Consider the following 25,908-nt stretch of genomic DNA (forward strand, 5'->3'; position numbering starts at 1 on the left):
CTTTTTCAGGCTCGACCACACTCCCTGGAAATTTCTTCCCTGTGTGACTGCTCCCCAGCCTCTCAGGCTGGCATCCGTGGTCACCAGGATCCAATCCTGCATGCCGAATCTGCGGCCCTCCAATAGATGAGCCTCCTGCAACCACCACAGAAGGGATACCCTTGTCCTCGGCGACAGGGTTATCCGCAGGTGCATCTGAAGATGCGACCCTGACCATTTGTCCAACAGATCCCTTTGCATGGAATCTGCCGAAAGGGATTGCTTCGTAAGAAGCTACCATTTTTTCCCAGGACTCTTGTGCATTGATGTACAGACACCTTTCCTGGTTTTAGGAGGTTCCTGACCAGGTCAGATAACTCCTTGGCTTTTTCTTCGGGAAGAAAAACCTTTTTCTGAACTGTGTCCAGAATCATCCCCAGGAACAGCAGACGAGTTGTCGGCATTAATTGGGATTTTGGAATATTCAGAATCCATCCGTGCTGCTTTAGCACCTCTTGAGATAGTGCTAAACCCATCTCTAGCTGTTCTCTGGACCTTGCCCTTATTAGGAGATCGTCCAAGTATGGGATAATTAATACGCCTTTTCTTCGAAGAAGAAATATTATCTCGGCCATTACCTTTGTAAAGACCCGAGGTGCCGTGGACAAACCAAACGGCAGCGTCTGAAACTGATAGTGACAGTTTTGTACAACGAACCTGAGGTACCCCTGGTGTGAGGGGTAATTGGAACGTGGAGATACGCATCCTTGATGTCCAAGGATACCATAAAGTCCCCTTTTTCCAGGTTCGCTATCACTGCTCTGAGTGACTCCATCTTGAACTTGAACTTCTTTATGTACAGGTTCAAGGACTTCAGATTTAGAATAGGCCTTACCGAGCCATCCGGCTTCGGTACCACAAAAAGAGTGGAATAATACCCCTTCCCTTGTTGTAGAAGAGGTACCTTGACTATCACCTGCTGAGAATACAGCTTGTGAATGGCTTCCAAAACCGTCTCCCTTTCTGAGGGGGACGTTGGTAAAACAGACTTCAGGAAACGGCGAGGTGGCTCTGTCTCTAATTTCAACCTGTACCCCTGAGATATTATCTGCAGGATCCAGGGATTTACCTGCGAGTGAGCCCACTGCGCGCTGTAATTCTTGAGACGACCGCCTACCGCCCCCGAGTCCGCTTGCGAAGCCCCAGCGTCATGCTGAGGCTTTTGTAGAAGCCGGGGAGGGCTTCTGTTCCTGGGAAGGAGCTGCCTGTTGCTGTCTCTTCCCTCGTCCTCTGCCTCGTGGCAGATATGAATAGCCCTTTGCTCTCTTATTTTTAAAGGAACGAAAGGGCTGCGGTTGAAAAGTCGGTGCCTTTTTCTGTTGGGGAGTGACTTGAGGTAGAAAGGTGGATTTCCCGGCCGTAGCCGTGGCCACCAAATCCGATAGACCGACCCCAAATAACTCCTCTACGCATCGCCTGTCCACTGTCGTGTCCATAAAGCTCTTCTGGCCGAAATGGACATAGCACTTACCCGTGATGCCAGTGTGCAGATATCTCTCTGTGCATCACGCATATAAAGAAATGCATCCTTTATTTGTTCTAACGACAGTAAAATATTGTCCCTGTACAGGGTATCAATATTTTCGATCAGGGACTCTGACCAAACTACCCCAGCACTGCACATCCAGGCAGTCGCAATAGCTGGTCATAGTATAACACCTGCATGTGTGTATATACCTTTTTGGATATTTTCCATCCTCCTATCTGATGGATCATTAAGTGCGGCCGTCTCAGGAGAGGGTAACGCCACTTGTTTTGATAAGCGTGTTAGCGCTTTGTCCACCCTAGGAGGTGTTTCCCAGCGCTCCCTAACCTCTGGCGGGAAAGGGTATAAAGCCAATAACTTCTTTGAAATTAGCAGTTTTTTTATCGGGGCACCCCACGCTTCATCACACACGTCATTTAATTCTTCTGATTCGGTAAAAACTACTGGTAGTTTTTTCACACCCCACATAATACCCTGTTTAGTGGTACCTGTAGTATCAGCTAAATGTAACATCTCCTTTATTGCCAAAATCATATAACGTGTGGCCCTACTGGAAAATACGGTTGATTCGTCACCTTCACCACCGGAATCAGTGCCTGTGTCTGGGTCTGTGTCGACCGACTGAGGCAAGGGGCGTTTTACAGCCCCTGACGGTGTTTGAGGCGCCTGGACAGGCACTAATTGAGTGTCCGGCCGCCTCATGTCGGCAAACGACTGCTTAAGCGAGTTGACGCTATCCCGTAATTCCACAAATAAAGGCATCCATTCTGGTGTCGACCCCCTAGGAGGTGACATCCTCATATTTGGCAATTGCTCCGCCTCCACACCAATAACGTCCTCATACATGTCGACACACACGTACCGACACACAGCAGACACACAGGGAATGCTCTATACGAAGACAGGACCCACTAGCCCTTTGGGGAGACAGAGGGAGAGTCTGCCAGCACACACCAAAAAGCGCTATATATGACAGGGATAGCCTTATGATTAAGTGCTCCCTTATAGCTGCTTTTATATTAATATATTGCCATTTATTTTGCCCCCCCTCTCTGTTATACCCTGTTTCTGTAGTGCAGTGCAGGGGAGAGACCTGGGAGCCTTCCTGACCAGCGGAGCTGTGACAGAAAATGGCGCCGTGTGCTGAGGAGATAGGCCCCGCCCCTTTTCCGGCGGGCTCGTCTCCCGCTATTTAGTACATTTAGGCAGGGGTAAATATCTCCATATAGCCTCTGGGGCTATATGTGAGGTATTTTTAGCCTTTTTAAAGGTTTTCATTTGCCTCCCAGGGCGCCCCCCCCCCAGCGCCCTGCACCCTCAGTGACTGCCGTGTGAAGTGTGCTGAGAGGAAAATGGCGCACAGCTGCAGTGCTGTGCGCTACCTTAAGAAGACTGCAGGAGTCTTCAGCCGCCGATTCTGGACCTCTTCTTGCTTCAGCATCTGTGAGGGGGCCGGCGGCGTGGCTCCGGTGACCATCCAGGCTGTACCTGTGATCGTCCCTCTGGAGCTTCATGTCCAGTAGCCAAGAAGCCAATCCATCCTGCACGCAGGTGAGTTCACTTCTTCTCCCCTCTGTCCCTCGTTGCAGTGATCCTGTTGCCAGCAGGAATCACTGTAAAATAAAAAACCTAAGCTAAACTCTCTAAGCAGCTCTTTATGAGAGCCACCTAGAATTGCACCCTTCTCGGCCGGGCACAAAAATCTAACTGGAGTCTGGAGGAGGGTCATAGGGGGAGGAGCCAGTACACACCACCTGACCTGTAAAAGCTTTACTTTTGTGCCCTGTCTCCTGCGGAGCCGCTATTCCCCATGGTCCTTTCAGGAACCCCAGCATCCACTTAGGACGATAGAGAAATATCATTTATTAACATTAGAAAAAAAAACACAGAAAGATATATGCCAACCACAAAACGCCTTAGACACACTGGCAGCTGCGCATCTGCATTGGCATCTCAGACACACACAGGGGGACCCTGCTAAAGGACCCCTCTTCTAAATCCCCAGCACAGCAGCCGTCACACCACACCTCACAGGACACACATGGGCACCACAGGTGCACCCAGTCACTACTACCCGGCATATCCCGCCGCTCACCTAGTGCCGTACTACTTCCGTATTTACAGCTCCTCACGTGATCTTACACCGTAACCTGTAACGTCGCGCAGACACACAGTCCCATTCCTAGAGCGCGGCCCTGAGCTTTCTTGTCCCTCTTCTTTGTAGATGCCATCTTGTCGGAGCCTATTTCACACTACACGGTAGTAATAATCTCCATCTAAGCGGCTGTAAACAGAATCCTTCGACTATGTGGACGGAGACAATTTTGTAGAATATGTGTCCCTCTAGTTTGCGGCTGTTCGCTGATGCTCTAACGGCCATGATGGATATGGGCAGAAGAGTAACCCTGTACTGTACATTTTATAGTGTGTTGTTAGCCCTGAGAGGGGCGACACAGTGTGGGTAAGCAGCACTCATAATTATCGCTGGCGATGATGAAACTCAGCGTATGACACTGAACGCTCTCTTTCCCAATAGAGCCCCCCCAAGGTGACAGATGGTGATGTCACTTCCTGTGCTGTAGCTGGCTCCTGGTAAGGATACATGTGTGTACTACTATTTATGGGTACAGTGCTATGGGCTGCTGCTGATGTGTATGGCTGGACGGTAGTGGCTAATGTATGTCTTTCATTCCCTGTTTACCCATAGAGTTGTGAGTACTTATAGGACTTTATTTCTTTGTAACAGAGGTTCATGATAGGAGCTTATGCTTATTGTTAGTATTTCATACTGTATCATACCTCCCAACATGACCCTCTCCAATCATACATAAACAAGAAAGTCCAGGAGCAGAGAATTTTGTCCCTCCTGGAAAGGGCAATGTTGGGAGGAATGGTGCATATTACAGGTTCTCAGACCTTAGGACCCCACACAGTGCATGTTTTCCATGTCTCCTCACATAATCTCAAGTGAAATAATGATCTCATCCTGTGGAGGTTTTAAAATGTGTCAGTGAGTAATGAGTACACATGTGCACCTGCTGGGCTACCTGGAAAACATTGACTGTTTGGGGTCCTGAGGACCAAGTTTGAGAACCTGTTCTTTTAATCTATCTATCTATCTATCTATCTATCTATCTATCTATCTATCTATCCATCCATTATAATCTGCATGATTTCAAATATACTTTTACAATGACCATTGATAGTGGTTGAGTGATTAATATGCTGGTGTAACTATTCTAACCCAGAACCTTCGCCGCTATTCTGATATGTATGGGGAAACATTATTTATACAGTATATTGACTGCTCTGTGAAATTTCTTTAACTGTTGTTTTTTGATTTTTTTAAAAGTTGATAGGGAGGAATTCAGTTTATTTAGATTTTATTGTAGATTTCACATTCTTTTATATTTTTGGTAAGAAAAGTATTTATTTTTTGTCTGTAAAGTGATGTTTGTTGCAGAAGATTTTTTTTGTGTGTTTAGGGGGGTTCTGGACATAATGATGTGGGCTGAGAGGTAAATGTACGGGTGTGGTTCATCAAATCGACAATGTTTAGGTCGACAGTCACTAGGTCGACATGGATGGAAGGTCGACAGGGTTTCTAGGTCGACATGTGCTAGGTCGACAGGTCTAAAGGTCGACATGAGGATATATTTTTTTTTTGGTGTCGTTTTCTTCGTAGAGTGACCGGGATCCCAAATTAGTGCACCGCGTCCCCTCGCATGGCTCGCTTCGCTCACCATGCTTTGGGCATGGTGCCTTCGCTCCGCTACCGCTTCGCTCGGCACACTTTACCGTTCCAATCGTAGTCCACGTGGATCGTTAAGTATGAAAAAATTCAAAAAAAGATTTTTTTTTTTTTTTTAAAACTCATGTCGACCTTTAGACCTGTCGACCTAGAAACCCTGTCGACCTTCCATCCATGTCGATCTAGTGACTGTCGACCTATAGTGGTCGACCTAAACATTGTCGACCTAGACACTGTCGATCTTCAGACCGGATCCCAAATGTACGCCCATTTGTGGAGCATTTCTTACATGAAATCACGAACGCAAGCAAGTACACGCAATGCAGAGTCATATGCATTGTGATTGCATCTACACTTACAACATAAGAGACACAACTCAAGTAGTGCTTGTCGACACAACTGCATAATATGCAGAATTGCTCATTTGTGTAAATACACCTGTTAGGGTATGCGCTAGTGTACGCAGATAATGGAGACTAGTAGCAAAGCAGGCGCACAAGTAGAGGTGGTCACATAACCGGGGGGTGGAGGGAGATAAGGGTAATATCTCCCCACTCCCCATAACACTTCTCCTCTGTCCACTACCACTTGCTGCTGTATAGCCGCACAATGGCAGATTAGGCAGGGAGAGAGCAGAGACCATCGTCTCTCTCCCTGCCTGATGTGCTGCTGCCACAAGCTGGAATTATGGAATAAACCACTTTTTATTATTACGTTAACTGTCAGTGTTGGCTCATTGTGTTAATTATATAAAATATAGAATTTTTGTTTTTAATTGTATAAAACTTTTTTTTAACTAGCAAAAAACAGCTATTTAAACCTGATTAAGAATCATTTTATTAATAAATCTGCATATTTGTTAGGAATATTATCCTGAGTCAGGTTCAAATAACTATTATTTATGTTGTTTGATAAATAAAAATAGACAATTTTGTGAATATTTTATGAAAAAATAATAGAAAATTAAGTGGTTAAAAGTAGTGATGAGCAGGTTCGGTTCCTCGGAATCCGAACCCCCCCGAACTTCACCCATTTTACACGGGTCCGAGGCAGACTCGGATTCTCCCGTATGGCTCGGTTAACCCGAGCGCGCCCGAACGTCATCATCCCGCTGTCGGATTCTCGCGAGATTCGGATTCTATATAAGGAGCCGCGCGTCGCCGCCATTTTTCACTCGTGCATTGGAAATGATAGTGAGAGGACGTGGCTGGCGTCCTCTCACTTTGTTTCAGGGGGCTGCAAATATCTTTATTCTGGGGACCAGTAGTATTATAGGAGGAGTACAGTGCAGAGTTTTGCTGACCAGTGACCACCAGTATTATACGTTCTCTGCCTGAAAAACGCTCCATATCTGTGCTCAGTGTGCTGCATATATCTATGCTCACACTGCTTTATTGTGGGGACTGGGGACCAGCAGTATTATATAGGAGGAGTACAGTGCAGAGTTTTGCTGACCAGTGACCACCAGTATTATACGTTCTCTGCCTGAAAAACGCTCCATATCTGTGCTCAGTGTGCTGCATATATCTGTGCTCACACTGCTTTATTGTGGGGACTGGGGACCAGCAGTATTATATAGGAGGAGTACAGTGCAGAGTTTTGCTGACCAGTGACCAACAGTATTATACGTTCTCTGCCTGAAAAACGCTCCATATCTGTGCTCAGTGTGCTGCATATATCTATGCTCACACTGCTTTATTGTGGGGACTGGGGACCAGCAGTATTATATAGGAGGAGTACAGTGCAGAGTTTTGCTGACCAGTGACCACCAGTATTATACGTTCTCTGTCTGAAAAACGCTCCATATCTGTGCTGCATTGTAGTACATAGTAGGAGTACAGTGCATAATTTTGCTGACCACCAGTATATAATATATAGGAGTACGGTACAGTAGGCCACTGCTCTACCTACCTCTGTGTCGTCAAGTATACTATCCATCCAAATGGAAAAAAAGGGGAAAAAAGGTGCCTCCCAGAGCTTATGTTGAAATGCTGCTCGCTGCTCTCAGGGGAATAGGGTATTAGCAATCCCTAAACAAGAGAAAACAGATAAATCGAGAAAAGAGAGCGCAAGCAGACTCTTAAAATGAACAGTTTTTAATCATAAAATATGCACAATCATCACATAGTAAGATGGTATAGATATACCTAAAAATACAAAATCGTAGCCAATGAATATTAGAACAGGATCCGTACTAGACTTCCTATACTTCCATAATACCAGTCTGCTTGCGCTCTCTTTTCTCTATTTATCTACTATCCATCCATACCTGTGGTGCATTTCAGTTGTGCGCAGTATATATAGTAGTAGGCTATTGCTATCGATACTGGCATATAATTCCACACATTAAAAAATGGAGAACAAAAATGTGGAGGGTAAAATAGGGAAAGATCAAGATCCACTTCCACCTCGTGCTGAAGCTGCTGCCACTAGTCATGGCCGAGACGATGAAATGCCATCAACGTCGTCTGCCAAGGCTGATGCCCAATGTCATAGTAGAGAGCATGTAAATCCAAAAAACAAAAGTTCAGTAAAATGACCCAAAAATCAAAATTAAAAGCGTCTGAGCGTAAACTTGCCAATATGCCATTTACGACACGGAGTGGCAAGGAACGGCTGAGGCCCTGGTCTATGTTTATGGCTAGTGGTTCAGCTTCACATGAGGATGGAAGCACTCATCCTCTCCCTAGAAAAATGAAAAGACTTAAGCTGGCAAAAGCACAGCAAAGAACTGTGCGTTCTTCTAAATCACAAATCCCCAAGGAGAGTCCAATTGTGTCGGCTGCGATACCTGACCTTCCCAACACTGGACGGGAAGAGGTGGCGCCTTCCACCATTTGCACGCCCCCTGCAAGTGCTGGAAGGAGCACCCGCAGTCCAGTTCCTGATAGTCAAATTGAAGATGTCACTGTTGAAGTACATCAGGATGAGGATATGGGTGTTGCTGGCGCTGAGGAGGAAATTGACAAGGAGGATTCTGATGGTGAGGTGGTTTGTTTAAGTCAGGCACCCGGGGAGACACCTGTTGTCCGTGGGACGAATATGGCCATTGACATGCCTGGTCAAATTACAAAAAAAAATCACCTCTTCGGTGTGGAATTATTTTAACACAAATGCGGACAACAGGTGTCAAGCCGTGTGTTGCCTTTGTCAAGCTGTAATAAGTAGGGGTAAGGACGTTAACCACCTCGGAACATCCTCCCTTATACGTCACCTGCAGCGCATTCATCATAAGTCAGTGACAAGTTCAAAAACTTTGGATGACAGCGGAAGCAGTCCACTGACCACTAAATCCCTTCCTCTTGTAACCAGGGTCCTGCAAACCACACCACCAACTCTCTCAGTGTCAATTTCTTTCTTACACAGGAAAGCCAATAGTCCTGCAGGCCATGTCACTGGCAAGTCTGACGAGTCCTCTCCTGCCTGGGATTCCTCCGATGCATCCTTGAGTGTAACGCCTACTGCTGCTGGCGCTACTGTTGTTGCTGCTGGGAGTCGATCGTCATCCCAGAGGGGAAGTCGGAAGACCACTTGTACTACTTCCAGTAAGCAATTGACTGTCCAACAGTCCTTTGCGAGGAAGATGAAATATCACAGCAGTCATCCTGCTGCAAAGCGGATAACTCAGGCCTTGGCAGCCTGGGCGGTGAGAAACGTGTTTCCGTTATCCACCGTTAATTCACAGGAACTACAGTCTTGATTAAGGTACTGTGTCCCCGGTACCAAATACCATCTAGGTTCCATTTCTCTAGGCAGGCGATACCGAAAATGTACACAGACGTCAGAAAAAGAGTCACCAGTGTCCTAAAAAATGCAGTTGTACCCAATGTCCACTTAACCACGGACATGTGGACAAGTGGAGCAGGGCAGACTCAGGACTATATGACTGTGACAGCCCACTGGGTAGATGTATTGCCTCCCGCAGCAAGAACAGCAGCAGCGGCACCAGTAGCAGCATCTCGCAAACGCCAACTCGTTCCTAGGCAGGCTACGCTTTGTATCACCGCTTTCCAGAAGAGGCACACAGCTGACAACCTCTTACGGAAACTGAGGAACATCATCGCAGAATGGCTTACCCCCAAATGGACTCTCCTGGGGATTTGTGACATCGGACAACGCCAGCAATATTGTGCGTGCATTACATCTGGGCAAATTCCAGCACGTCCCATGTTTTGCACATACATTGAATTTGGTGGTGCAGAATTATTTAAAAAACGACAGGGGCGTGCAAGAGATGCTGTCGGTGGCCCGAAGAATTGCGGGCCACTTTCGGCATTCAGCCACCGCGTGCTGAAGACTGGAGCACCAGCAAACAGTCCTGAACCTGCCCTGTCATCATCTGAAGCAAGAGGTGGTAATGAGGTGGAATTCAACCCTCTATATGCTTCAGAGGATGGAGGAGCAGCAAAAGGCCATTTAAGCCTATGCATCTGCCTACGATATAGGCAAAGGAGGGGGAATGCACCTGACTCAAGTGCAGTGGAGAATGATTTCAACGTTGTGCAAGGTTCTGCAACCCTTTGAACTTGCCACACGTGAAGTCAGTTCAGACACTGCCAGCCTGAGTCAGGTCATTCCCCTCATCAGGCTTTTGCAGAAGAAGCTGGAGACATTGAAGGAGGAGCTAAAACAGAGCGATTCCGCTAGGCATGTGGGACTTGTGGATGGAGCCCTTAATTCGCTTAACCAGGATTCACGGGTGGTCAATCTGTTGAAATCAGAGCACTACATTTTGGCCACCGTGCTCGATCCTAGATATAAAACCTACGTTGTATCTCTCTTTCCGGCAGACACAAGTCTGCAGAGGTTCAAAGACCTGCTGGTGAGAAAATTGTCAAGTCAAGCGGAACGTGACCCGTCAACAGCTGCTCCTTCACATTCTCTCGCAACTGGGGGTGCGAGGAAAAGGCTAAGAATTCCGAGCCCACCCGCTGGCGGTGATGCAGGGCAGTCTGGAGCGAGTGCTGACATCTGGTCCGGACTGAAGGACCTGCCAGCGATTACTGACATGTCGTCTACTGTCACTGCATATGATTCTCTCACCATTGAAAGAATGGTGGAGGATTATATGAGTGACCGCATCCAAGTAGGCACGTCAGACAGTCCGTACGTATATACTGGCAGCAAAAAGAGGCAATTTGGAGGCCCTTGCAGAAACTGGCTTTATTTTACCTAAGTTGCCCCCCCCCTCCAGTGTGTACTCCGAAAGAGTGTTTAGTGCAGCCGCTCACCTTGTCAGCAATCGGCGTACGAGGTTACTTCCAGAAAATGTGGAGAAGATGATGTTCATCAAAATGAATTATAATCAATTCCTCCGTGGAGACATTCACCAGCAATTGCCTCCAGAAAGTACACAGGGACCTGAGATGGTGGATTCCAGTGGGGACGAATTAATAATCTGTGAGGAGGGGGATGTACACAGTGAAAGGGGTGAGGAATCGGACGATGAGGAGGAGGTGGACATCTTGCCTCTGTAGAGCCAGTTTGTGCAAGGAGAGATTTATTGCTTCTTTTTTTGGTGGGGCCCAAACCAACCAGTCATTTCAGTCACAGTTGTGTGACAGACCCTGTCGCTGAAATGATGGGTTTGTTAAAGTGTGCATGTCCTGTTTATACAACATAAGGGTGGGTGGGAGGGCCCAAGGACAATTCCATCTTGCACCTCTTTTTTCTTTAATTTTTCTTTGCATCATGTGCTGTTTGGGGACTATTTTTTTGAAGTGCCATCCTGCCTGACACTGCAGTGCCACTCCTAGATGGGCCAGGTGATTGTGTCGGGCACTTGTGTCGCTTAGCTTAGCCATCCAGCGACCACAGTGCACCTCTTTTTTTTCTTTGCATCATGTGCTGTTTGGGGACTATTTTTTAAATCGACCATCCTGTCTGACACTGCAGTGCCACTCCTAGATGGGCCAGGTGTTTGTGTCGGCCACTTGGGTCGCTTAGCTTAGTCATCCAACGACCTCGGTGCAAATTTTAGGACTAAAAATAATAGTGTGAGGTGTTCAGAATAGACTGGAAATGAGTGTAAATTATGGTTATTGAGGTTAATAATGCTATGGGATCAAAATGACCCCCAAATTCTATGATTTAAGCTGTTTTTGAGGGTTTTTTGTAAAAAACACCCGAATCCAAAACACACCAGAATCCGACAAAAAAATTTCAGGGAGGTTTTGCCAAAACGCGTCCGAATCCAAAACACGGCCGCGGAACCGAATCCAAAACCAAAACACAAAACCTGAAAAATGTCCGGTGCACATCACTAGTTAAAAGACTATTCAGAGTGGGTTTACAGAAAGCCATTCAAAAAGTGATCTATTTATTTTTATAAAATGATGGCCATTGTTAATGTTTAAATACAATGGTCAATCCATGAAAGAAGAGTAGAGGTTGGAGGTTCTTGAAATGTGGCACTAATTGTCTATTCTGGTTTGGGATGTTGTTTGCACTAGGTTAGGATGCTGCAGACCAAGATAAACTTGTTTGGTCAGAGCTTTAAACAAACTGGAAATGCAGAATTTCTGGGCCAGGGTTGGGCTTACCGGGAGCCAGTTGGCTGCAGCCTTGCATGGCAGGAATTGCAGAACAGGATACAAACATATTCCCATTCTTACAGTTGTCATAGTGTTTGTGTTTCCAAACACCCTCCTGCAAGGACATATGTGCTTAATAGTTTTGTGCTAATGGTTTCATTTTAGATTTTTAATTTACATATGAATCGGTCATAGTGCTAGTAATCATTATTCACTACTTCAGGGCTCACGCAGAGTTGGATGTAAGCATAATTTTTTACTGCTCATAAATTCTTATGGAGACCTATGGTGGTTGAGATTCATTTTGCGATTACGACTCTTTTGAGGGGAATTCAGTTATATTCTCGCACCCACAGCTCCCATCTAAAGTGACAGGTGATATTCATTTGTGTGTACCACAGGATGTGAGTGCTGCGGGCGGCCATTACTTATCACGCAAGTCCCGCCCCAAAGTGCACCAGACTAAGTTGATTACAACAGCTAAACCCATATGTCTAAACCAGGTATTCCCAACCGCGGTCCTCAAGGCACACCAACAGTGCAGGTTTTTGTGATATCCAGGCTTCAGCACAGGTGACTTAATTAGTAGCTCAGTTATTTTGATTTAACCATCTGTGCTGCAGCCTGGATATCACTAAAACCTGCTCTGTTGGTGTGCCTTGAGGACCGTGGTTGGGAATGCCTGGTCTAAACAGTAGTTTGGGCTCCCAAAAGCCTGACTTTGGGCAGATTTCACCTCAGGAGGGTGCAAGCAGGAATAATGACACAACACTCACACTGAGTGGAACAAATAATGGAATATCTTCTGGTCACTCTAGACAGGAGCTGTGTCAGCCAGAAAATAATTGACTTACTTGTGGGTGTTGGGACCTTGGAGCAAAATGCTAACTAATGATGACGAACGGCAGTGCTTTGGATTGGCCGAATGCATCTGAACTCCACCCACTGATAATATTACCATTGTAATGTATCCACTGTGAGCTATGACATTGTTACATTGATATTTACAATCTGTCCAAGAAAAATAGCAGATTACCATTTCATCTTTTAAAGGGGAAGGCAACGGGTGTTTGTATTGAGTTGAACTTAATTGTGTAGTTGCATCTGATTTTAAATGAATTATTATGCTACTTTATTATTTATTAATAACACTTCACACTTTGCAGCAGTGGCGTGCGGTGAGGTCAGTGGCTGGTGAGGCACTACAGCCATAAAGTCCGCCGAGTCCCGCCGATGATCCCGAACGCCGACGAGCCAATGCTCACTACTGCCCCTGAGCCGATGTCTACTACTGTCACCTTCCCTGATGCCCGCTACCCCCGCCACTAATTGACACCACCCCCACCAATGGATTACAAAATCACCCACCATCAAATGCTCTGGCCCCCCGCCACTAATTCGCATACAGTACCAGTCCGATGCCACCGCCGCCAATCCCTGCAGCCTGCCTGCTCATGAAACTTGTGATGAGCAGGTGGCTAATATATTGTACATTTTTATAAAATAAAATAAAAACTAGTTTTTGGGACTGGGGAGGGAGTGGGAGGAGGTCATGAATGCAATTTTGTTGTACAGGACTTCCACAGAGTCTGGCAGAGTACGCCAGACACGGGCAGTGAAAATGAGGTGGGCGAAAGGTACAGGACTGGGCAGAGTCGACCTGACTATTTTGATGCCCTAGGCAATTTTCTTTCTTGCTGGTGTTTCTCCCCCCCCTCCCCCCCTTCCCCCCCTCCCGGAGATAGTGGGTGTATGGGACAGGTTGACAGGGAGATAGTAGGTGATGGAGGTAGTGGGTGACATGGTCAGGGTGACATGGTGAGGGTGACAGGGAGATAGTGGGTGATGGAGGTAGTAGGTGACATGGTCAGGGTGACAGGGAGATAGTGGGGGACATGGTGAGGGTGACATAGATAGTGGGTGATGGAGGTAGTGGGTGACATGGTCAGGGTGACAGGGAGATAGTGGGTGACATGGTGAGGGTGACAGGGAGATAGTGGGTGACATGGTCAGGGTGACAGGGAGATAGTGGGTGACATGGTGAGGGTGACAGGGAGATAGTGGGTGATGGAGGTAGTGGGTGACATGGTCAGGGTGACATGGTGAGGGTGACAGGGAGATAGTGGGTGATGGAGGTAGTAGGTGACATGGTCAGGGTGACAGGGAGATAGTGGGGGACATGGTGAGGGTGACATAGATAGTGGGTGATGGAGGTAGTGGGTGACATGGTCAGGGTGACAGGGAGATAGTGGGTGACATGGTGAGGGTGACAGGGAGATTGTGGGTGACATGGTCAGGGTGACAGGGAGATAGTGGGTGACATGGTGAGGGTGACAGGGAGATAGTGGGTGATGGAGGTAGTGGGTGACATGGTCAGGGTGACGGAGGTAGTGGGTGACATGGTCAGGGTGACGGAGATAGTGGGTGATGGAGATAGTGGGTGACATGGTCAGGGTGACGGAGATAGTGGGTGATGGAGGTAGTGGGTGACATGGCCAGGGTGACGGAGATAGTGGGTGATGGAGATAGTGGGTGACAGGATACAGCTAGGTTCCTCAAACAACTCCCCCCATCCCATCGGGCATCCCAGCAGCGCAGACAGCCTACTAACCACACAAGTCACAGGGGATGCCTCACACTGTACAGGCAGATCCCCCCCCCCCCCCTTCCGCAGTCACAGAAGATGACCCGGTCCAGAGGCATAGGCAGCCCCCTCTCCTCCCTCCCATCACAGGGGAAACGGGGGATGCCTCCAAGCGGCACAGGCAATGCCGGCCGCCTCCCGCTCCCTTCCCCGCTCACCTCTCAGTGGGGCCGCATGTCCGCCTAGTTGCGCGGGCTGACTCTGGGACTGGGGGCTCTCTGGCTGCACGCAGGGGAATTTCTCTTCAGCCACTTCTCTGTCCGGCGGCGCCATCCTCTACCACAGTGAACGGTACGGGCTGCGGAGTGATCTGGAGGGCAGGGACGGATATGTATATACATATGAAAAAAAGATGATGACAGGGTGGGCACCTGCATTGGTGTCTCCCCCAAAGCCGCCACTGCCCAATCACATCTTTCCTAGTGACAGGGGCGTGCTTTTATATGGGATGAAAGTACGCCCCTGTCAAAGAGGCACTTCTACTAGTGCCGCTTTCAATGACTTTTTTGAATGGGCTTGTACTGCCCGATGTTTGGCCCCGCCCCCCGCATCCGCTCCTTTACGATTGACAGCGGGAGGCACCGGGAGCGGTGCCTCCAAAACGCTATTTAAACTTTTTAACAAAGCTAAAAATGATTAAAACAATATAGAGGCTAAAACAGATACTTATGACACAGAATATGTGTCATAAGTATCTTCTTTGTATTATTTCACTCATGAATGACAGGGGAGGCATTGCCTCCCCTGACTGCACGTCCATGCTTTGCAGACCATGTTGTGTATGAATAGTATACTGTTAACTTTAGCATTTACGTCTATTACCACTTGCTGGTGTAAAACCAGGAACATATACTTGCAATACTGATAGGTCAGCACGCTAAGCACAGTGTGCCTTTTTGCGCAATTTGTGCTTGCAATTTAGATGCAAATTTCATCCAACCCTGACGTCTGTGCCGTAACTAGGCATTTTAGTGCTGTGTGCAAGAAACGACATTGGCGCCCCCCCCCCCCCCCCCCATGTAAGATAGGGGCAGTGCGCATATAAGGCGCGCAAAAAAATATATAGGGGCGTGGCTTCATGGGGAAGGGGCGTGGCCACAAAATAATAGCAATTCATACTACGGTGCACAGTAGTCTACATTATTCAAATTACGCTGCACAGTAGCGCCACTACACCAGGTAGAGCCCCTTTAATACATTACAGCAGACAACGTCCCCCTTTTTACACATTACAGCAGACAGTCTCCCTTTTAACACATTGCGGCAGACAGCGTTCCCTTTTTTACACATTACAGCAGACAGCGTCCCCTTTTTTAACATTACGGCAGACAGCGCCCCCTTTTTACACATTACGGCAGACAGCGTCCCCTTTTTATACATTACAGCAGACAGCGTCCCCCTTTTTACACACTTCAGCAGACAGTCTCCCTTTTAACACATTGCGGCAGCCAGTCCCCCTTTTTACACATTGCGGCAGACAGTCCCCCTTTTTACACATTGCGGCAGACAGCGTCCCCTTTTTTACACATTACAGCAGACAGCGTCCCCTTTTTTAACATTACGGCAGACAGCGTCCCCTTTTTACACATTGCAGCAGACAGCGTCCCCGTTTTTACACATTACGGCAGACGGTGTCCCCCTTTATACACATTGCGGCAGCCAGTCCCCCTTTTTACACATTGCGGCAGACAGTCCCCCTTTTTACACATTGCGGCAGACAGCGTCCCCTTTTTTACACATTACAGCAGACAGCGTCCCCTTTTTTAACATTACGGCAGACAGCGTCCCCTTTTTACACATTGCAGCAGACAGCGTCCCCGTTTTTACACATTACGGCAGACGGTGTCCCCCTTTATACACATTGCGGCAGCCAGTCACCCTTTTTACACATTACGGCAGCCAGTCCCCCCTTTTACACATTGCGGCAGCCAGTCCCCCTTTTTACACATTGCGGCAGCCAGTCCCCCTTTTTACACATTGCGGCAGCCAGTCCCCCTTTTTACACATTGCGGCAGCCAGTCCCCCTTTTTACACATTGCGGCAGCCAGGCACCCTTTTTACACATTGCGGCAGCCAGTCCCCCTTTGTACACATTGCGGCAGCCAGGCCCCCTTTTTACACATTGCGGTAGCCAGTCTCCCTTTTTACACATTGCGGCAGCCAGGCCCCCTTTTTACACATTATGGCAGACGGTGTCCCCCTGAGAGAGAGAGAGATACATACTTACCATCTCCCCGCTGACAGGCTCCTCGTGCAGCTCCCTCGGTGCAGGCAGGTGAGAAGGAGGAGGAGGGAGGGGGACTGGAGCCGCAACAGCGCTATTTCATTGGTAGTAAGCGCCGCTGCAGCATCCCCCTCTCCTTCCGTATTGGCTGCCCGGCGCTGCTGTGGATGCTGGGATGGAGGAACCGCATCCCAGCATCCACAGCAGCGCCGGGCAGCCAATACGGAAGGAGAGGGGGATGCTGCAGCGGCGCTTACTACCAATGAAATAGCGCTGCTGCGGCTCCAGTCCCCCTCCCTCCTCCTCCTTCTCACCTGCCCGGTGATGTAGCTCGCCTCCACAGCGCGGCGGCGGCGCACGGCGCAGACTTCAGAGGCATGTAATGAGTCATTTGGACTCATTACATGCCGCTGGCTGTGCGCCCTCAGGGCAACTGTGCTGTGTGCCAAGCCCACTTGGCACACACGTAGTTACGGCCCTGCCTGACGTTAATGCCATATCAAGAGTACAGGAGCCAGTTTTGAAGCCCAGATGCATCTTGGGAACCCATAATGCAATAGCAGGTGCAAGAGAAATGAGCTGATTTGTGGTGCTATTTGCAATCCACAGCAAATTATTCATCTGTTGTATTTGACATCATATAGCTATTTGCTTTTCTGTATCTTTTCTTTTCATTCCATACCTGCTGAAATTGACACACACACTGTTTTATTTGAAGTGTATCTGCATTCCCGTCTCTCCTGCCTACTGATTACCTATTCCTACGCCTACCTACCTTCCACACTACTAATTAGTGCAAAAGCCTCATTTGGGGCAAATTTCTACTCGCCACTTCAAGAGGGTGCGAGCAGAAATAATGGGCGCCAGCGGCACAAACAATTGAATAGATCCCGGTCATTTTAGACAGGAGGTGCGGCAGTGAGATCCAGTCGAACACTACTCGGAAGGCCAACATCGGCATCCCAAACAGGGTTACCAGCCTACGCCTGGATCCTAACGCACGTCTGCGTCAACTCCCACTGGTACGCTGCGGGGGGGGGGGGGGATAGTTTAGGCTGTGGGGAGAGGATTAGGGTTAGGCTGCAGGGTGGGGGAGTTAGGTTTAGGCTGGGGGCTGGTATTTCAATCCCAACCTGAGGCAGTATCCCTAATTTATTATTCCGTTTACAAAAACTATATATATGTGGGTACAGTCACAGCAAAGGAAATCCTTATTTCTCTTTGTATTCAGATATGCCAAAAAGGCTCTTTCTATAAATACAGTAAAGCATTGCTAACAGTTACACTACCTTTAAGGCTATGTACAGAGGGACATCATTTCTCTATTTTTAAGAATGTCAAAAGCATTTTTGTTCCATCAAGCCACAGAAGTATTGAGGTTACTTATGGGCAGAATCAATTAGCTGCAGTGCTTAAAGTGTGACTAACGTTCCTGGAGCAATTTAATTGTTGCTTTGTTTGAATGCGAACAGCTGCCAGGACCGGCATTTCTGCTCACAGCCCCCCATGCTGGTGAGCAGAAATGTGCAAAGTGACCAGTTTGTGCGCCCAAATGGCACTTTTTACTCAGCGCCCAGCACTTTGGTCGGGTTTAGCCATTTTACACGGCTAAACCCGGCACTGCAGGGCACGATCAGTGCATTAAAAAAGGACAATTGATTAGCGTTCTCTTGTCACGTGAGACAGGAGATCGGGCACGCATAAACCATTAAATCACCCCCAAAGCATTCCAGGTTAAGTGCCTGGAATCTGTGGGTTACTCTGTGCGGTAAGCCCCAGAGGATGCATTTATCATGGATTTTTCCTTGCAGCTGCGAGAAAAATACATGTTAATTGAATAGGCCAGGGCTAATTGAATCTGCCCTTTAGTCTTCATTTTTCATGCCTGTACATGGGGGTAAGACCATGTGCACTGCAGATATAACATGTGCAGAGAGAGTTAGATTTGGGTGGGGTGTATTCAAACTGAAATTAAATTGCAGTGTAAAAATAAAGCAGCCAGTATTTACCATGCACAGAAACAATATAACCCACCCAAATCTAAAGGCCCATACACACTGGTCGATATATCGGCCGTTCTCTTGAACGGCCGATATATCGCGGCACCGTCGGCCAGTGTGTACGGCCGATACGTCTGTGAACTCCATCGTTCACAGACGTATCGCGTTGGCCGCACAGCACAGCCGACGGCCAATATATCTACCGATATATTGGCGCGTCGCTGTGTGTGTACGGGACGGTCGGCCGACCGCCCTTACACATGCTGCGGCGGCTGGCGGTGATTGACAGCTGAACTGGGCGGGCGTGTGTACACGCCCGCCCAGTTCATGACGTCAGTCCCTGACGGATCGGGCAGTGTGTATGCTGAACACACTGCCCGATCCGTCCATAGATATATCTGCAGATCAATTGATCTGCAGATATATCTACTAGTGTGTACCCACCTTAACTCTTTGCAAATGTTATATCTGCCGCACCTGCACTGCACATGGTTTTGCCCATCTGCTAACAAATTTGCTGCGATCAACTCTGAATTACCCCTATAGTGTGTTACAAAAGATATAGCTTTGTCTTTTTTTTCTTTTTCTTTTCCTGCTGTAATGTATTTAGAATTTCATTTAAGAGAGTAAACTGGCATTTCAAGAGTATGTTTGGCACTTATCTAAAGTATCAAAGTCCGTCCTTAGGCGCTTTATCCAAAGCTGTCAGAATACATGTTTTTACTGGTGGTTTTTATACCCTTTGGTTCCTATGACCCAGTACACACTAGCACTTGGGGTGGGGGCTTTGTGTTGCAGCTCTATCTTTCTAGCTGCACATTGGTGTTAATCCACTGTCCTCTACTGACTTCCCCCAACCACCTGCATGACTTGTTCACCACTTCATGTGAAACATGATCACATGGTCACTAAGGTTTAAGGCTTCACCATCGAGTAATCGCTTTAATGTGATTTGATATTATTACCTAGTCCCACACATACATTTATCTCTCCAGGCTTTAGTGTCTATAGGCATAATAAATATAAAAGCTTCCTATCTGATTGCTTGCTTTTCTGATAGCTGGACTGGATCTTACTTGAAAAATAATACAGGCTAACACTCTAATTTCTCTGACGTCCTAGTGGATGCTGGGAACTCCGTAAGGACCATGGGGAATAGCGGCTCCGCAGGAGACTGGGCACATCTAAAGAAAGCTTTAGGATCACCTGGTGTGCACTGGCTCCTCCCCCTATGACCCTCCTCCAAGCCTCAGTTAGATTTCTGTGCCCGACGAGAAGGGTGCACACTAGGGGCTCTCCTGAGCTCTTTGTGAAAGTTTTAGTTTAGGTTTATTATTTTCAGTGAGACCTGCTGGCAACAGGCTCACTGCATCGAGGGACTAAGGGGAGAAGAAGCGAACTCACCTGCGTGCAGAGTGGATTGGGCTTCTTAGGCTACTGGACATTAGCTCCAGAGGGACGATCACAGGTTCAGCCTGGATGGGTCACCGGAGCCGCGCCGCCGTCCCCCTTACAGAGCCAGAAGAGCGAAGAGGTCCGGAAAAATCGGCGGCAGAAGACGATCCTGTCTTCAGATAAGGTAGCGCACAGCACCGCAGCTGTGCGCCATTGCTCTCAGCACACTTCACACTCCGGTCACTGAGGGTGCAGGGCGCTGGGGGGGGCAGCGCCCTGAGACGCAATAAATCGATAAAAAAACCTTATATGGCTAAAATAAATGCATCACATATAACTCCTGGGCTATATGGATGCATTTAACCCCTGCCAAAACATACAGAAAAAGGATGATAGGCTCCGCCCCTTTCTCGGCGTCCTTATCTCCTCAGCACACTGGCGCCATTTTCCCTCACAGCTCAGTTGGAGGGAAGCTCCCTGGCTCTCCCCTGCAGTCACTACACTACAGAAAGGGGTTAAAAAAGAGAGGGGGGCACAAATTAGGCGCAGTATATAACAATACAGCAGCTATAAAGGGAAAAACACTTATATAAGGTTATCCCTGTATATATATAGCGCTCTGGTGTGTGCTGGCAAACTCTCCCTCTGTCTCCCCAAAGGGCTAGTGGGGTCCTGTCCTCTATCAGAGCATTCCCTGTGTGTGTGCTGTGTGTCGGTACGTTGGTGTCGACATGTATGAGGAGAAAAATGATGAGGAGACGGAGTAGAGTGTCTGAAATAGTGTTGTCACCCCCTAGGGGGTCGACACCTGAGTGGATGTACTGTTGAAATTGCGTGACAGTGTCAGCTTTGTATAAAAGACAGTGGTTGACATGAGACAGCCGGCTACTCAGCTTGTGCATGTCCAGACGTCTCATACAGGGGCCCTAAAGCGCCCGTTACCTCAGATACAGACGCCGACAGGGGTACTGACTCCTGTGTCGACGGTGAAGAGACAACCGTGATTTCCAATAGGGCCACACATTGCATGATTGAGGCAATGGAAAAAGTTTACACTTTTCTGATAATATGAATACCACCAAAAAAAAGGGGTATTATGTTTGGTGAGGAAAAACTTCCTGTAGTTTTCCTGAATCTGAGAAATAAAATGAGGTGTGTGATGATGCGTGGGTTTCCCCCCGATAACAATTGATATTTTCTAAAAAGTTATTGGCAGTATACCTTTTCCCGCCAGAGATTAGGGTGCGTTGGGAAACACCCCCTAGGGTGGATAAAGCGCTCACACGCTTGTAAAAACAAGGGCTCTACCCTCTCCTGAGATGGCCGCCCTTAAGGATCCTGCTGATAGAAAGCAGGAGCGTATCCTAAAATGTATTTACACACATACTGGTGTTATACTGCGACCAGCAATCGCCTCAGCCTGGATGTGCAGTGCTGGGTTGGCGTGGTCGGATTCCCTGACTGGAAATATGATATCCTAGATAAGGACAGTATATTATTGCCTATAGAGCAATTAAAAGATGCATTTCTATATATGCAGGATGCACAGCGGAATATTTGCCGACTGGCATCAAGTATAAGTGCGTTGTCCAATTATTCCAGTAAAGTGGTCAGGTGATGCGGATTCCAAACGGCATTTGGAAGTATTGCCTTAAAAGAGGGGATGTACCCCAGGTCGCCTCTCAAAATAAGACGCCGTATTATCAGGCGCAGTCCTGGTTGGCAGGCGGACAAAAGGGTTCCTCTTTTCTGCTCGTGACAGAGGGAGAGGAAAATGGCTGCAGAGATCAGCCAGTTCCAAGGAACAGAAACCCTTTTCCGCCGCTGCCAAGCCCTCAGTATGACGCTAGGGCTTTACAAGTTCAGGCACGGTGGGGTCCCGTTCTCAATGAATTTCAGTGCGCAGTGGGCTCACTCGCAAGTAGACCCCTGGATCCTTCAGATAATATTTCAGGGGTACAAATTGGAATTCGAGACGTATTCCCCTCGCCGTTTCCAAAAGTCTGTTTTACCGACGTCTCCCGCTGACAGGGAGGCAGTTTTGGAAGCCATTCACAAGCTGTATTCCCAGCAGGTGATAATCAAGGTACCCCTCCTGCAACAGGGAACGGGGTATTATTCCACACTATTGTGGTACCGAAGCCAGACGGCTCGGTGAGACCGATTTTAAAATCTAAAATCTAAAATCTTTGAACACTTGCATACAGAGGTTCAAATTCAAAATTGAGTCACTCAGAGCAGTGATTGCAAACCTGGAAGAAGGGGACTACATGATGTCTCGGGACATCAAGGAGGCTTACCTTCATGTCAAAATTTACCCTTCTCACCAAGGGTATTTCAGGTTATGGTACAGAACTGTATCAGTTCGGACGCTGCCGTAGGGATGGTCCACGGCACCCCGGGTCTTTACTGAAGTAATGACCGAAATGATGATATTCCTTCGAAGGAAGGGAATTTTAGTTATCCTTTACTTGGACGATTCCCTGATAAGGGTAAGATCCAGGGAACAGTTGGAGATCGGTGTAGCACTATATCAGGTAGTGTTGCGGCAGCACGATTGGATTTTCAATATTCCAAAATCACAGCTGGTTCCGACGACTTGTCTTCTGTTCCTAGGGATGATTCTGGACATAGTCCAGAAAGAAGGTGCTTCTCCCGGAGGAGAAAGCCAGGGAGTTATCCGAGCTAGTCAGGAACCTCCTAAAACCGAACCAAGTCTCAGTGCATCAATGCACAAGGGTTCTGGGTAAAAATGGTGGCTTCCTACGAAGCAATCCCATTCGGCAGATTCCACGCACAGTGGAACCTTCTGGACAAATGGCCTGGGTCGCATCTTCAGATGCTTCAGCGGATAACCCTGTCACCAGGGACAAGGGTATCCCTCCTGTGGTGGTTGCAGAGTGCTCATCTTCTAGAGGGCCGCAGATTCGGCATTCGGGACTGGGTCCTGGTGGCCACGGATGCCAGCCTGCGAGGCTGGGGAGCAGTCACACAGGGAAGGAATTTCCAGGGCTTATGGTCAAGCCTGGAGACATCTCTTCATATAAACATTCTGGAACTAAGGGCCATTTACAATGCCCTAAGTCAAGCGAAACCCCTGCTTCAGGGTCAGGCGGTATTGATCCAATCGGACAACATCACGTCAGTCGCCCACGTAAACAGACAGGGCGGCACGAGAAGCAGGAGGGCAATGGCAGAAGCTGCAAGGATTTTCGCTGGGCGGAAAATCATGTGATAGCACTGTCAGCAGTGTTCATTCCGGGAGTGGACAACTGGGAAGCAGACTTCCTCAGCAGACACAACCTTCACCCGGGAGAGTGGGGACTTCACCCAGAAGTCTTCCACCTGATTGTAAACCGTTGGGAAAAACAAAAGGTGGACATAATGGCGTCCCGTCTAAACAAAAAAACTAGACAGATATTGCGCCAGGTCAAGGGACCCTCAGGCAATAGCGGTGGACGCTCTGGTAACACCGTGGGTGTACCAGTCAGTGTATGTGTTCCCTCCTCTGCCCCTCATACCAAAAGTACTGAGAATCATAAGAAGGAGAGGAGTAAGAACTATACTCGTGGTTCCGGATTGGCCAAGAAGGACTTGGTATCCGGAACTTCAAGAGATGCTCACGGACGAACCGTGGCCTCTACCTCTAAGAAAGGACCTGCTCCAGCAAGGGCCTTGTCTGTTCCAAGACTTACCGCGGCTGCGTTTGACGGCATGGCTGTTGAACGCCGGATCCTGAAGATCCCTACCCCGGTCAAGGCCAGGAAAGACGTAACCGCAAAACATTATCACCGCATTTGGCGAAAATATGTTGCGTGGGGTGAGGCCAAGAAGGCCCCTACAGAGGAATTTCAACTGGGTCGTTTCCTCCATTTCCTGCAAACAGGACTGTCTATGGGCCTAAAATTAGGGTCCATTAAGGTTCAAATTTCGGCCCTGTCGATTTTCTTCCAAAAAGAACTGGCTTCAGTGCCTGAAGTTCAGACATTTGTAAAAGGGGTACTGCATATACAGTCTCCTTTTGTGCCTCCAGTGGCACCTTGGGGATCTCAATGTTGTGTTGAGTTTCCTAAAGTCACATTGGTTTGAACCACTCACCACTGTGGACTTAAAATATCTCACATGGAAGTGACGAGTTAGCCCTGGTTTCAGCCAGGCGGGTGTCTGAATTGGCGGCTTTATCATATAAAAGCCCTTACTTAATATTTCATTCTGAAAGGGCAGAATTGAGGACTCGTCCTCAAATTTTCTACCTAAGGTGGTTTCTGCATTTCACATGAACCAACCTATTGTGGTACCTGCGGCTACTAAGGACTTGGAGGATTCCAAGTTGCTTGACGTGGTCAGGACCCTAAAAATACATGTTTCCAGGACGGCTGGAGTCAGAAAATCTGACTCGCTGTTTATCCTGTATGCACCCAACAAACTGGGTGCTCCTGCTTCTAAGCAGACGATTGCTCGTTGGATTTGTAGTACAATTCAGCTTGCACATTCTGTGGCAGGCCTGCCACAGCCAAAAATCTTAAAATGCCCACTCCACAAGGAAGGTGGGCTCATCTTGGGCAGCTGCCCGAGGGGTCTCGGCTTTACAACTTTGCCGAGCAGTTACTTGGTCAGGAGCAAATACGTTTGTAAAATTCTACAAATTTGATATCTTGGCTGAGGAGGACCTGGAGTTCTCTCATTCGGTGCTGCAGAGTCATCCGCACTCTCCCGCCCGTTTGGGAGCTTTGGTATAATCCCCATGGTCCTTACGGAGTTCCCAGCATCCACTAGGACGTCAGAGAAAATAAGAATTTACTTACCGATAATTCTATTTCTCGTAGTCCGTAGTGGATGCTGGGCGCCCATCCCAAGTGCGGATTGTCTGCAATACTGGTACATAATTATTGTTACCAAAAAATTCGGGTTATTGTTGTAGTGAGCCATCTTTTCTAGAGGCTCCTCTATTATCATGCTGTTAACTGGGTTCAGATCACAAGTTGTACAGTGTGATTGGTGTGGCTGGTATGAGTCTTACCCGGGATTCAAAATCCTTCCTTATTGTGTACGCTCGTCCGGGCACAGTATCCTAACTGAGGCTTGGAGGAGGGTCATAGGGGGAGGAGCCAGTGCACACCAGGTGATCCTAAAGCTTTCTTTAGATGTGCCCAGTCTCCTGCGGAGCCGCTATTCCCCATGGTCCTTACGGAGTTCCCAGCATCCACTACGGACTACGAGAAATAGAATTATCGGTAAGTAAATTCTTATTTCTCTATCGTCCTAGTGGATGCTGGGGTTCCTGAAAGGACCATGGGGAATAGCGGCTCCGCAGGAGACAGGGCACAAAAAGTAAAGCTTTCCGATCAGGTGGTGTGCACTGGCTCCTCCCCCTATGACCCTCCTCCAAGCCTCAGTTAGATTTTTGTGCCCGGCCGAGAAGGGTGCAATCTAGGTGGCTCTCCTAAAGAGCTGCTTAGAGAAAGTTTAGCTTAGGTTTTTTATTTTACAGTGAGTCCTGCTGGCAACAGGATCACTGCAACGAGGGACTTAGGGTAGAAGAAGTGAACTCACCTGCGTGCAGGATGGATTGGCTTCTTGGCTACTGGACATCAGCTCCAGAGGGACGATCACAGGTACAGCCTGGATGGTCACCGGAGCCTCGCCGCCGGCCCCCTTGCAGATGCTGAAACATGAAGAGGTCCAGAATCGGCGGCAGAAGACTCCTCAGTCTTCTAAAGGTAGCGCACAGCACTGCAGCTGTGCGCCATTTTCCTCTCAGCACACTTCACACGGCAGTCACTGAGGGTGCAGGGCGCTGGGAGGGGAGCGCCCTGGGAGGCAAATGAAAACCTAT

At 48.1% G+C, this 25,908-nt stretch overlaps 2 protein-coding genes across 13 annotated transcripts in view; one reads left to right on the forward strand and one right to left on the reverse strand.

Moving 5' to 3' along the window:
• BLOC1S2 (biogenesis of lysosomal organelles complex 1 subunit 2) overlaps positions 1-3,704 on the reverse strand; it is a 36,075-nt gene extending 32,371 nt beyond the window's left edge. The window contains exon 1 of one of the 4 annotated variants that reach the window (XM_063961599.1): positions 3,621-3,704. The gene's annotated coding sequence lies outside the window, so the exon portion shown is untranslated. Of the gene's footprint in view, positions 1-3,430; positions 3,454-3,552; positions 3,576-3,620 lie in introns of those variants that run through there. The other 3 variants (XM_063961601.1, XM_063961600.1, XM_063961602.1) reach the window with 3 other exon arrangements.
• Positions 1-25,908, forward strand: part of SLC25A16 (solute carrier family 25 member 16) — a 175,010-nt gene that overhangs the window by 57,340 nt on the left and 91,762 nt on the right. Inside the window, exons 1-2 of one of the 9 annotated variants that reach the window (XM_063961590.1) lie at positions 3,692-3,784; positions 4,062-4,117. The exons of 2 other annotated variants lie outside the window; for them this stretch is intronic. The gene's annotated coding sequence lies outside the window, so the exon portion shown is untranslated. 6 more of the 9 variants (XM_063961591.1, XM_063961589.1, XM_063961593.1 and 3 more) reach the window with 6 other exon arrangements.

The sequence above is a fragment of the Pseudophryne corroboree genome, chromosome 3 (assembly GCF_028390025.1).
Source record: "Pseudophryne corroboree isolate aPseCor3 chromosome 3, aPseCor3.hap2, whole genome shotgun sequence".
Lineage (NCBI taxonomy): Eukaryota > Metazoa > Chordata > Amphibia > Anura > Myobatrachidae > Pseudophryne > Pseudophryne corroboree.